Source organism: Miscanthus floridulus, unplaced genomic scaffold, assembly GCF_019320115.1.
Source record: "Miscanthus floridulus cultivar M001 unplaced genomic scaffold, ASM1932011v1 fs_322_4_5, whole genome shotgun sequence".
Lineage (NCBI taxonomy): Eukaryota > Viridiplantae > Streptophyta > Magnoliopsida > Poales > Poaceae > Miscanthus > Miscanthus floridulus.
The window spans coordinates 19,278-33,189 of NW_027096579.1; the positions used below are offsets into that span (position 1 = coordinate 19,278).

The 13,912-nt window shown below is 36.4% G+C and overlaps 1 pseudogene; it reads right to left on the reverse strand.

Moving 5' to 3' along the window:
* Window positions 1-1,559: 1,559 nt before the first annotated feature.
* On the reverse strand, window positions 1,560-12,766 carry LOC136531304 (WAT1-related protein At5g64700-like; annotated as a pseudogene).
* Between the last annotated feature and the right edge of the window lie 1,146 nt (window positions 12,767-13,912).

The following is a 13,912-nucleotide window of genomic DNA, read 5'->3' on the forward strand; positions in this document are numbered from 1 at the left end:
GAAAGCAACAAATCTCACTTTTTGAAGGAGCCACATTCCAAGGCTTTGTTTTCCTTTTCTTTTGAACCAAGATCAGAATCAATCTATAATGTATATAAAAAACGAAAAATGCGTCTAGTTTAATTTGTGCAGCATGATCGGAGTAGCTCTCTCTATACAGGAGTACGTCGCATCGGCAGGGGATGATGACAATGGACGACCAACCTCTGCCGGAGAGACGCGGAAGTCACGCACGCACGCACGCACCGTACCTCTCTCGGAGGAGCGCGATGGGGAGGATGAAGGCGGCGCCGAAGAGGCTGCGGTAGGTGAGGAGCGCGAAGACGAACATGCCGCCGCCGATGGCCACCTTGGACAGCAGCACCATGCCCGTGTTGAACAGCTGCACCAGCAGCATCGCGGCCGGCGCCTTCCACGCCGCCATCTCCTCGTCGTCGTCCGCCGGCGGTGGCAGCGGCGCCGCCTTCATCACATTCACGTCAGCCGCCGCGCTAACGCCGCCTGCCTCTTCGTCCATCGATCGCTCGCTGTTGATCTTTTCTTGCTCGACACACAATGAGGTCCGCTGACTGGCCGGCTCGATCTGCTATATTATATATGCTCTCCAACAACATATCTCCGGCCGGCGGTCCAGTCCGGCATCGTACGAGCAGTGCACGGCTCGACGAGGCCGCCGGACGAGTGTATGGAGCCGCGCGCCATTTGTAACACTCCCACTTTTTTCTCTAATCTTAATGAACAATGATAAAGCTAATATTCAATAATTAAAAAATAGTTAAAAACAAGCAGTTTAATTTTTTCCTAATCTCATACGACACTCAACAACCACCCCGATTAGTACAAAGATTATATGAGTCACATGTTCAACTATATTGACAACAAACAAATATATTACGTACAGTATTGTACAAGCACATAATTAAAACCTCTTGGTTTGGCAAGCAGCACATACACATGCACTTCTCATACAACAATACAACCTCTTTGTGTTTGGCAAGCAGCACATACACATGCACTTCTCATACAACAATATAGTATCCACCACACAGTTTTTGCCCACAAAAACAATGGGATTTGCTAAATTTTAGACGCCAGAATTTTAGTTTTTTCTTTCAGGCAATGGTTATTGCATATATTTTATACTAAAATTACAGTTTTAGATCCTTGCAATTTTTGTAGATAAAATCTGCAATTTCTGTAGACTTTAGTAAAAGACTAAAAACATAACATAGCTCATGACTAATGAACAAGGGAAAAACATTATACATTATAAAGCACATAGTTATACCAAAACATGGATCCTGGAAATAAATTGTTGTCACTTGTATATATTCTACACAACAGCAGACAAGATAACCTTGACATGATTCTTTACTTTAAGCTACAAAATGTTTGTGATGGACATTGTTTTTTATGTATTTTAATGTATGAGCCATTTTCTTTATATAGCATATGTTAATTTATGTTTTGATGTTTATATATTACTAAGTTGGTCTCCATTTGTATTACCGCCCCGAGCCATGGAAATCTTTGAACTAAACATGTGCTCTCGGACATATTCACTTTTCAAGTCGCTCATTTGCTTTGGCCCAAAGGAAGATGTAGGTCCCAACAATCACCAGAACCGTCCCGATGAGGCTGCACATTCATAAGATAGATAGATCAATTGCGACACAATGTCATAAAAAATGACTCATTCTGCTAATTAGCTCTTAGATCATTTTAAGACTAACAAATTTCATTACTACACAGTAGATTTGTATGAGCTGCTCAAGGGGATTTGTAGGGGCGGTTTTGCCAGCCGCCCCTACCATCCCATGGCAACAAATCATCGATTTGTAGGGGCGGTTGATGATTTATAGGGGCGGATGCTATTCTACACCCTAGGTGTATAATACTATTCTACACCAAACTGTTATACTGAACACAATTCAGTACTGTTTAGTAGTCGTATTTCAGTATTACTCAGTATTTTCGAGGTACTAGGTGTGTAGTACCGACTGATACTGAACGCGGTTCAGTAATACTTAGTTTTTTTTCTGGTCAGTTTTGGCTTGTGGTGTAGAATAATATTCTACAACGCGCCAAAAATTCACGAATCCAGGTAAAAAAATAGCAAATTTTTTTATTCCAGGGAGAACATGGTTCAAACCTGCAACCTCCTCCTCGCGCATACCCTCCTCTACCACTGCACCTCACACTCACTTGTGTCTATAGTGGATTTTGATTCCCCACATGTTATACCAAACCGAACATAAATTAACTGTTTGAGGCCCTAAACGAACTCAAATGAAAAAGTTGTCAACTACAAAGTTTTATAACTTTTCAAGATCTACAACTTTTATTTTGGTAGTTTCTCCATCCGAGGTCGTTTGCAAAATTTGAATTTCAAATTTGAGAACTTCAAACGTAGTTTTTCATGATAAGATTATCTCAAATGAAAAAGTTGTCAACTACAAAGTTTCATAACTTTTTGAGATATACAACTTTTGTTTTTGATGTTTATCCATCCGAGGTCATTTAAAAAAATCAAATTTCAAAATTTTAGAAATTCAAACGTAGTTTTCCTTGATAAGATGATTTCAAATCAAAAAGTTGTCAACTACAAAGTTGTATAACTTTTTGGGATCTACAACTTTTATTTTGGTTGTTTCTCCATCCGAGGTTGTTTGAAAATTTTGAAATTTAAATTTAAGAAATTCAAATGTAGTTTTCCATGACAAAATGAATTCAAATAAAAAAGTTGCCAACTACAAGGTTCTATAACTTTTTGAGATCTACAACTTTTATTTTGGTCATTTGATCATCCAACATAGTGGTAGTAACATTGTTCACAAATTTTACATATCCCTCTTATAGTTTATGGAACGATAAGAGAGATGTAAATTTTGTGAACAATGTTACTACCACTTTGTTGGATGAAAAAATGACCACAATAAAAGTTGTAGATCTTGATGAGTTCTACAACTTTTATGTTCATGACTTTTTCAGCTGAAATCATTTACTGTTTCAAAATAACGTTTGAAGTTGTTATTTTTTTTAAATTTAAAATTCAAATAGATAAAACACAATCACATGAAAAGGTGGTCAAAATAATAGCTGAACACAATAATTTGATAGAGCATGATTTTAGAAAATTTTAGGAAAAAATCATCAAATTTAAGTTAGTACGAGGGAGAAAGACTAGTTATAAGTTTTAGCCAGATATTAAAAAGGGAAATCAGTGTTCTTCAACAATTTTAAAATTGAATTTCAAACAATATTTTAAAGCAGTAAATGATTTCTAATGAATTTTCGAGATCTGCAACTTTTATTTTGGTCTTTCTCCATTCGAGGTCGTTTGAAAAATTTAAATTTTAGTGCTTAACTTTTACTATTCGACATCTATTTATAGGTGCGGCTGGATATAGAACCGCGCCTACAAATAAAGACATTTATAGGAGCGGCTGATAACACCAGCAGCTCCTACAAAATGGATTTGTAGGAGTGCCTTGTTTGGGCATCATTTGTAGAGGCGGCTCTATATAGAGCTGCCCTAAAAAAAAAAGAGGACGTTGCTACAAATCTTTTTTTAGTGTTTCAGTAGATAGCGTTGTTATATATGTACTGCATCTTTTTTTTGTTGTTACTAAAACAAGAGAACAGAGCATGGATAAGGGGAAAGGTACAAAACATTAAAAAAACACAGAACTGACCTTCCAACGGTGATGTCGTCACCGATGAAGATAGAGCCTAGCACAACAGTGAACACCAGGGACAATGGCATGAACATTGGAGGGTATGATATTTTGCTGCCGTTGCAAGTGCCCCCTGCACCCAATATGTTGCAATGTTATCTCCCGTATACAATCGATTGAGTATGGATCATGACTGGTCACTAGTTTAATTAGCTTAGTTAGGGTTGCCAGTCATCTAAAAAATGACAACTGGTCACCTAAAGGGACCCTTGTTTGAAAGAAAAATCATCATGAGTGCTTATTGAAAAAATGTGTTGATAAATTACTGAGTAAACGATGGTCAGAAGGTTTATATCCCATCCTATCTTCCAGGCATTCTTGTCCCTCCTAAATATGACTCCAGCAAGTGCTGTCTGAAGCCCTCCAACCAAGCACGTAGCCATGGATGACCAATATTTGTACGGAATACCTTGAGAACCTTTGACTGCAACCACATATGAAAATAGAAAAAAAAAACATTATGATTAAAAAATACATTATGAGCTAATTAAAATGACTTCAAAATTAAACATGGTAGCAATCATGGGCATCAAAGCACATCGTTACCTGAATTAGGTACCAGCAAGCAAACATTAAGGTGCTGCCTGCCAACAAGATTGTTCCACGTAGCTGATGATGGCTTGCAGCATCCACATGCTCTTCATTGCGAGGGCGAAGAATAGGGCTCCATAGATGCAGAATCTTTCCCCTGTATATGCTGATGATCATTGTGCCCCCGATGGACACCACAGCTCCAACAATCTTAAGCGATCCTGACATGCTCATGATTCGCAGTGCCTCCATCCTAATGCAAGAATTGAATAACGCATTGTGAGCATGCATTGCTATCAGGAATTAAAGATGTACAAAACTACAATATCTTATCATACTATTACTAATCGGAGGCATCACGTCAATTCTGACCAGATGAGCTAGAAAAATACTATAACTAATTAGAGGCCCTAATGCAGGCATCACCTCAATTCTCATTAAGAAATTCTCACAATGATTAGAAACATCTGACATTTGATTTGATAGAGTCTAATCATCATCACCGATAATAGCCATTGGATCTATTGTAGTTTATTAAGAAAATACCCACCACTGCCATGATAAAAAAAACATAAAGTAACCCCCTAATTTTGCATGTAAATTACCCACCTCAGCATTTAAAAAGATAATTCAAAATAAACCTCTATATTTGTATATAAATTACCCACGTCTGAAGCTACGAAACATAATTCAAAATAACTTCCTAAATTTGCATCTAAATTATCCACATCTTCCATCATGAAAAATAAACAAAAAAATCTCTGAAATCTACACATAAATAGTAGTACTACTATATTACAAAAAAAATCAATATTCATAAACTACGATACATATGTATATTTCTAAATTACAGACTTGTGAAATAAAATAACTATAATGCTATGTTCCACCATGCATATAAAATAAACATATAAACATTTGGATAAATATTTACTTTCACAACTTATGAAACATGGAAAAAATGTTCACTTAGCAAACCACGTAGCAATAACACTTATATTAATGCAACATGATAAGAAATTTCATAAGTTACTATTTAAATAAGTTTATACATTTTCACTAAAACATTAAGTCATATCGATATTATTAATTTAATTTTATGCATTCCATAAGATATAAATAATACTACACATAATCCCGAGATATAACAAATTCAACATGTTTAGTGTCGGAATCCAAGCTGATTTTCAACTTATGTGGGAAACAATACTAATAGGACAGAGACTCTTCTTAATAAAACAATAAATAAAAGAGAAATAATACTAGAATTTCTAATTAACATGTGAAAAAATTGCAAAAACATGTGTAAAAGTTAAAAGATAAACTATAGATTTATGAAGTCACAAAAAGGATTGTATCAAAGAGTTTATATATCTTAAGACAAGATTTCAACTTAATACATATCATACTAAGAAAAAAAGATAAATGCTGGAGCCTGCATGTTAATCCTTACAAAACTTGATATGAAAACAAAAGATAGATCCTAAATTCTCATAAAAATCAGAAACCTCTTACCATCAATTAGATATAACCTAATCACCATTGATAACGATAATAGTTGTTGGATCTATTCTATTTTCTAAATAATTATCCACTCCTACTATTGCATAAAACAATATAAACTAACCCATGCCTCTAATTTATACTACCCACATATGTCGTTAAGAAACATGATCTAAAGTACACCTAAATTTCCATTTAAGTACGGACATCCTCTTATTATGATAGTTAATTTACATAACTGTCACACCCCAAAATTTCTGCATTTGGGTTGTGCATAGAAAACACAAATTAAAATAAATGTTTTGATATTTGATAAAATTTTTCAAGGTTAGTTTAAGTTAGCGTCAATTAGTTATAGGAACAATGTGAATCTTCAAACTTTTCTGAATTAATTTGATGGGATATTGCTTGATGTGATGTTTGCTTATTGTTTCTTTGTGTGTTGAGAGTGAGCAAAGTCTTCAAAATACGTTTAGTAAGTCGTTTATCTGTCTCTGGCTCGTCTCTGTCTTTTTCTATAATAATCAAATTCTTACTTTCTCGACCCTAATCTTTTCGTTTGGAGTTTCCCAAGATCATTTTCTTCCGCTGAAAATCACTCATTTGTGTTAAGTGTCCATCAACATATCTCTACAAACTTCTCGTGAAATTTTTTGACTTTTTCTGGGGTTTTTTTACAACAAATTATTTCAGAAATAATTAATTCTAATCCTAAACTATCTGATCTGAAAATCCTTTGGCTCTTTCTCAAATCGGTCTCCTGCTGATACTGGATTCCTCGCACCTTTTGCTTTGACGTGGTGGCACAATATGAAGATGCAAGCAACTAGGCAATATGCTTTATTCTTATAGCAGATAGACGTCAGCCTGATGCTAGCTTTGTTCTGTTGCTACCAAAGAGGAACCCGACTATATTTCCTCCTAAACTATACACCGCACGCGCAAGGACTCCTGGACTCAATATCCATCTTTGCCGTTTACCGTGTGCATGTCTATGAATAGCATATTCAACCCATCGTATCCTTTTCCAAACCTATGGAAACAAACCAATCCATCACGATGCACGACCGCCGCCGCCGACTTCGCGCCACCCATGCCTCCTCCCTTGCGCCCCAAGCTGCTCCTGGCCATAAATATGAGGTGCCCGCGGCCGTGCCTTCCCATCCCAAGCTTCGAAGCAGCCCCACAAACACACCGAGCCAAGCACCGTCGAAGCCGATCCTGGAGGCCTAGATCATCGTCGGACGTGGAAATTAAATGAACCAAAGCACCTGGAGCCGCTCTGCTCTTCTCCGTCACCGGTGAGATCCTTTGCATACTCCCCTCTCCTGAACGTTTTTACATGCTGCCATTGAAGCATTGTCAGTATCGGTAGCTTTTTATTTGCCAACCGCCCCGTCGTCTCCCTGTTCCTGCACTAGCACGTGGCTTCGATCTCTTGCTGGGCATGCCTTGCTACTGCGTCTAGATTTCCAAGCCATCTAGCACCCGCATGCAAGCAAAAGATAGAACCATCATCATGTATGCTTTTGCAGCATGTGCAAGCGGACTAGTGTAGTCTTGCCGAGCTAGCTTGAAGAGCAGAACGTCCATGATTAACAAGCCATCCACACCTGTAGTCTCTTGCAATATATGGAGTATCAAATATATGGCTGATATTATACTTACCTCACCCTTGCACAGGAATCCATCTTTCTCTGTTCACTCCTAGATTTTAGAATCAGGACAATGCACATAAGCCCTTACCTGCATGGACTGATCATTGAGTCTAGGCATCCTTTCCACAGTAGATCTTTGAACTTTCAATCCTCTGCCGATTTTCTTTTTTAAGCTCTGTTTAAGTCGTTTCTTTTTGCGTTAGTCTCAATTTTACGCGTGTTTGTTACGATGTTTACCATGTAACATGTTTGTGAATTTTATAAAAGTTAATATGATTAATGTTTATGCAAGTAGTTTCTAATTAAAATTAATATAGGTTCTATACATCATTCTTTTACAAATAAATGTTGATTTGATTAATACCAACTTCACTATGTTTCATTAAATAAATATAACGTGCTTAGTTTGAACCCGATTATATAAACACGAATAGATGCTCTCACAAGTTTATTTCTTTTGCAAAGTAACGTTTAAATGACTTAAATGATATGAGACATATTTGGAAATAAAATATGATTAGAAACTCGGCTCTTCAATTAAAATGTAAATTGACTAAATTAATATCCTTCACATGGTTTGTACTTAAAATAAAACAAGCATGTAGCCTTTACTCTTGTGATGCAAATCTTCCGGTAGTTGTTCCTTTTCAATCATAGCTTCGTTTCGGCATTCTTGTAACCGTAGCAATGATTCCTCTCTTTTAGAACGTTGTTTTTTAAGATTTTGGTCACGAATGGTATACTGTTCTTAGTTGTCTTTGTATTGCTTATTTGTATGTTCCTTTGTGAATGGTGTTTGCTACGAGTAGAAGTGAACCGTACGTAAGCGCTGGGAACCAAACGATGAGTGCCAAAAGTTGAAGAACGGAAGATGACGTTTGAAGATTCTTTAAGCAAGTTGCTTTGGGTGAAAAGCAAATATAAGGCAAGTATAGCATGGGATCTTTCTTGTTGTCCTATACACCTTTAATCATTTAATTCATACTGCATGTGTCTACCTTGACCACCACTAAGGATTTCTTACCTTGTACCTTGATACCTTTAGGTTATTGCATTGGGTAGCTTTGCTAGTGCTCAACTAAAGACCATGATCTTGTAACTTGACTAATGGTATTTGCAATAAACACTAAAAGATGCTTTTTAGCAACATGGAACCAGGGGGCTAGAGCATTGGACTGTTTTTATGGTGCTCTAGATTCCTCTCCCTAAGAACTTATCTGTAAGTGATCATCCAGGACTTACAGTACAACTGTGAGGGCTATGTGGCTCTGACTTTAGTTCAATATGAGGATATTTTCTAGCTTGTTAGTGGTTACCTTTATGGTGCAAGAGGGGCTCTGATTTGTATGATCTCGGCCTACCAAGAGGGTGCATTTTGGTTTCTTTGTATTTTGTTAGTCACTCCTTAGAGGGGGGGGGGGGTTCATGCTTATTGATGGGGAAACCTTAGCGACCCTAACTTGTTAGGTGAACAGGTGAACCTTTAAAAGGCTTCATAGTGAACCTTGCCGACCTTCCTTGGTAGTGGATCAAGAGGTTGGCTGCCTCAGGCGAAAGGGTAAATCACGACTCACAGTGAAAGTGTACAACCTCTACAAAGTGGAACCCTTACGGAATAGATGATGAACACTAATAATACTCATGATGAAGATGCTCATTAATGATTACTGTTTATGCTATTCATTATTCATGTTTACCTGATCATGTGGTTATTTGGGGCTTATGTTAAACTTGTTGCTACTTAATTGCTTAAAATTATGAGTCACTAAAAGCTAATCGCAGTAAACCCGTGTCAGCCTTTTGAGCCTCATGAACCCCGTGTTATATTTGCTTAGTACAACATGTGCTCACCCTTGCTATTTCCCCACAACCCTAGACTCTAGTAAAAGTTGCTTAGAAGATTGGTGAAGACAACGAAGGAGTTCTCAGGATACTATCTGAAGTGCTTGGCATATGTAGCCCCAGTTAGCCGTCCCTGTGAAGTTGGAGCCTGAAGAAAACATGAGTAACCATTTCGCTATACTCTGATGTAAGTGTTAATTATAAGTATGTTTCCGCTATATAACATTATTTCTGATATCCTCTATTCTGTTGTTGTATGTGTGGACTTCCTGGGAACACATATGGCAATCCTGGTTTTATTCTTAAAACCGGATGCGACAGATGATTGTCACACCCCAAAATTTCTGATTTTGGGTTGTGCATAGAAAACACAAATTAAAATAAATGTTTTGATATTTGATAAATGTTATAGGAAAAATGTGAATCTTAAAACTTTTCTGAATTACAGACATGTGAAATAAAATGACTATAATGCTATGTTCCACCATGTATATAAAATAAACATATAAACATTTGGATAAATATTTAGTTTCACAACTTATGAAACATGGAAAAATGTTCACTTAGCAAACCACGCAGCAATAACACTTATATTAATACAACATGGTAATAAATTTCATAAGTTATTATTTAAAAAAGTTTATACATTTTCACTAAAACATTAAGTCATATCGATATTATTATTTTAATTTAATGCATTACATAAGATATAAATAATACTACACATATAATCCTGAGATTCAACATGTTTAGTGTCGGAATGCAAGCTGATTTTCAACTTATGTGGGAAACAATACTAATAGGACATAGACTCTTCTTAATAAAAAAATAAATAAAAGAGAAATAATACTAGAATTTCTAATTAACATGTGAAAAAATTGCAAAAACATGATTAAAAGTTAAAAGATAAACTATAGATTTACGAAGTCACAAAAAGGATTGTATCAAAGAGTTTATATATCTTAAGACAAGATTTCAAGTTAATACATATCATACTACGAAAAAAAGATAAATGCTGGAGCCTGCATGTTAATCCTTACAAAACTTGATATGAAAACAAAAGATAGATCCTAAATTCCCATAAAAATCAGAAACCTCTTACCATCAATTAGATATAATCTAATCACCATTGATAATGATAATAGTTGTTGGATCTATTCTGTTTTCTAAATAACTATCCACTCCTACTATTGCATAAAACAATATAAACTAACCCATGCCTCTAATTTATACTACCCACATATGTCGTTAAGAAACATGATCTAAAGTACACCTAAATTTCCATTTAAGTACGGACGTCCTCTTATTATGATAGTTAATTTACGTAACTCAATTTTCGTCTCATTAAGAAAAATTAAATACCCCCTCAAATCTGCATCTAAATTATCGCATCTCCTATTAAAAAAATTATTTAGATAACGAATAGAGCATAGATATGTTTCTACATTACCCCACCACTATCAATATTAATAGTAAGATTTAATTAAAGTAAATATATGCGTCATGCCAACATGCATGAGCAATAAAATACATATGTTATGTTTCGTCACATAAAAAATATATTTTTAACAACTCATATACTAATGATACTAACAAATTATTTAAAACCATATGAGTGACCATAACATATAATTTATATAGATTATTACTTTAGATATATATATTTATGTATTTTAACTAAAATGTTTGACATTACTATATTGATAGTATAACCATCACTACAAATATAATTCCTAGATAGAAAAATTTAATCATCTTGAAAAGTGTGCGAGACCATTGCAAGCTATACAAATATAAGGCTTAAGTATTAAAATTCTCTTAAGGTTAGCATGGCTACCTTGTCCAAGATCTCACTTCAAGCGCTATAACTTTTCTTAAGCGATATGGTACATGTTTCAAATAGCTAATGCTATTGTAGTACTCAAGAACATACTCTATGACCTAAAATCCTTATTTTAAAAGTGTAAAAGGGAGAGTTAATTAAAGATAAAATAAGCACAAGAGTTCCAACTTAACTTGAGGAGAGAAAAAAAACTGTAGTAGTCGATAATAATGAAATTTGAAAAACAAAATTTAGATTCATGACTTCATAAGATACATGATGAAACAAGAGCCACCGTATGATTAATGGTAAGGTTTTAAAGTAATTCCATATCAAAAAAATATAGAGGTGCCATACAAAGGAAAAATATAAATATGGATAAAAACATATATAGATTAATTTCTTGAAAATAGTAATTAATAAGTCTATGATAACTAGATATAGACTACAGAGTATCTATTATGTCTATTATGGTAGAAAATAAAAAAACATATAATTCAATATAATTAATACTTTATTAGTCAGAAGTACTAACTCAATTCCAAATTATAAGACGTTTTTAGTTTTCTAAATACATAGCTTTTGCTATACATTTAGATGTACTATCTAGATACGTAATAAAAATAATATATCTCGAAAAGTCAAAATGTCTTATAATTTAGAATGAATGGATTATTAAATAGTACCTAATACTTATATCTCCTAATAAAATTCTAGCCCATGCGAGAGCACGGGTTGATGGACTAGTATAAACAGTAAAAAGATTTCTTTGGGATGGGAGGGGCCCAAGGGGAATGTGCACTACTAACGAACATAGACACATCCCTGTATATGCTGCACAACAAGAGAAGCATTTCATTGTTATAAGCACTATCAACATAAAAAGAGGTGTACTTTTTTTATAGAGATAAAGAAGTTGTACCTGAACACGAGCGAGAGTACGAAGGTTGCCAACGGAATTAAGTTGATGAATATAGTGGCGTATGACGCCGTTGTGTCATGAAGGCCGTAGTAGAACAGACTCATTGGTATGGCATATCTGCATGACATGTACTTAACACAAGTCATGTTAAAACTGATGCCCCTGAAGACTTCAAGCTCCCAGAACCAACAACTTTATGAACCCTGATTGTTCAGATTTGAATGTATGAAGCAAAAACGCCGCTGCGGCAACAGGAAAGGCTTTGCCCCTCACCGCCACTGTCGCCTCTGCCTAGGCCCCTTCTCCTTCTTCCTCTCTGGTGCATCTACCAGTGGTGAGAAGGAGAGGGAACCCGTCTCTCTTTTTTCGCAATTTTATATCCAATTTGCTTAAGGTTTAGCTGAAATAAATCTACCATCGAATTGAGATGATTTTCGGTCGAAATCTTGTTACTTGCGATGGCTACTTTGATGATTGTCATGATGAGATCGCCGTTGCAAACGTCGATTTCATCGGTAGACGGCTAATTTATGACCATTAGCAGCAAGGGGAGGGATGATCCTGGGCACTCCCAACGAAGACAATTACTCCAGATCATCGATCTCATCGTCGATTGTCGTTGGGGTGGAAATCAAGATTTGGAGGTAATGAATTTGCATCCTATGCCATACCCAATGATACAATTGCCGATGTTCTTTCATCGATTGAGAAACGTTTTGGACTGGTTCCAGAATGTTGGATCTTACGGCATGTCGAATGTTTTGGGTAATCATTGGAGTCAGCATAAGGGCACCACTCTGGCTTTGGTGTTCAACAAGGTTGTCTTCATAAAAAAAAGCCACTAGGGAAGGTGACGAGGGAAGAATCTCGATAGACTATTGTACCTTTTTTATTTCAGATTTTTTCATATGTAATTTGAGAACGTACTGTGCCGAGTTTTAATATAATTACCCCTTCCCTTTGGAAAAAAGATTCGATCGTATGAGAAGAAAGTGTGTAGGTATGCCTCAATGATATTTTTGTAGTGTAATAATAGTTTTTATGATCTCTTCTATGTTAGACCACAAAATAGATAACTGGCTTGATGACTCAAAAGTCAACATCGATTTCTCGGGGACGCCAAAATCCAAAACATTATTGCTTGCTTATATTTTTAAACATGTGGTGGACGGAACATGGCAACATTTGATCGTTAATGCTATGATTAGAGCGTCCGGACGCCAGGAGTCCCTTCGAACGCTACATGGTCTTACGTTCTCCATGTATTGTATCCACCACACATGAAAATATATTCGATACCTCCCACTCAAGTGGCCACTTAGACTTATCCTTTTCCATTCTATCGTGTCTCTATTTCTCCTCCTTGTCTCCGTGAAATTACAGAGCACCACACCGCTGCCTTCTTCCTCCACCCAAGCCGACCAAGCCGCCTCCTCCCTTAGTTCGCGTAGTATCTCTCTGGCCTCTTCCCCACCCTAGCACCGACAGAATGCCTCGTCGCTACGGGGGCGCCGCCGCTGCCCTTGGCTGATGGACGCTGGGCGCACATGCAAGGCCACCTTAGGTCATCCCCAGCCAAGCCAAGGGCACCCACAAGCGCGGTCGGTGGTTGTGGTTCTCATGTGCCGTCGCTCGCCGCCAGCTTCCACCCCGATGGCCAGAATTGACCAGCCCCAGCCTCCCCTCCCCTACGTTGCAAATGTATGTTTCAAGTGTTCCAAATGTTACAATGCTATGTTATAAATGTTTTATATGGATGTTGCAAAAGTAGATCGGAATGTTGCAAGCGTTTGATCAAAATGTTTCATCTGTTTCTAGTCTTATGTTGCAACAAGTGTTTTATCTGGATGTTACATATGTTTCGCACATATGTTGCAAGTGTATATTCCAAATGTTT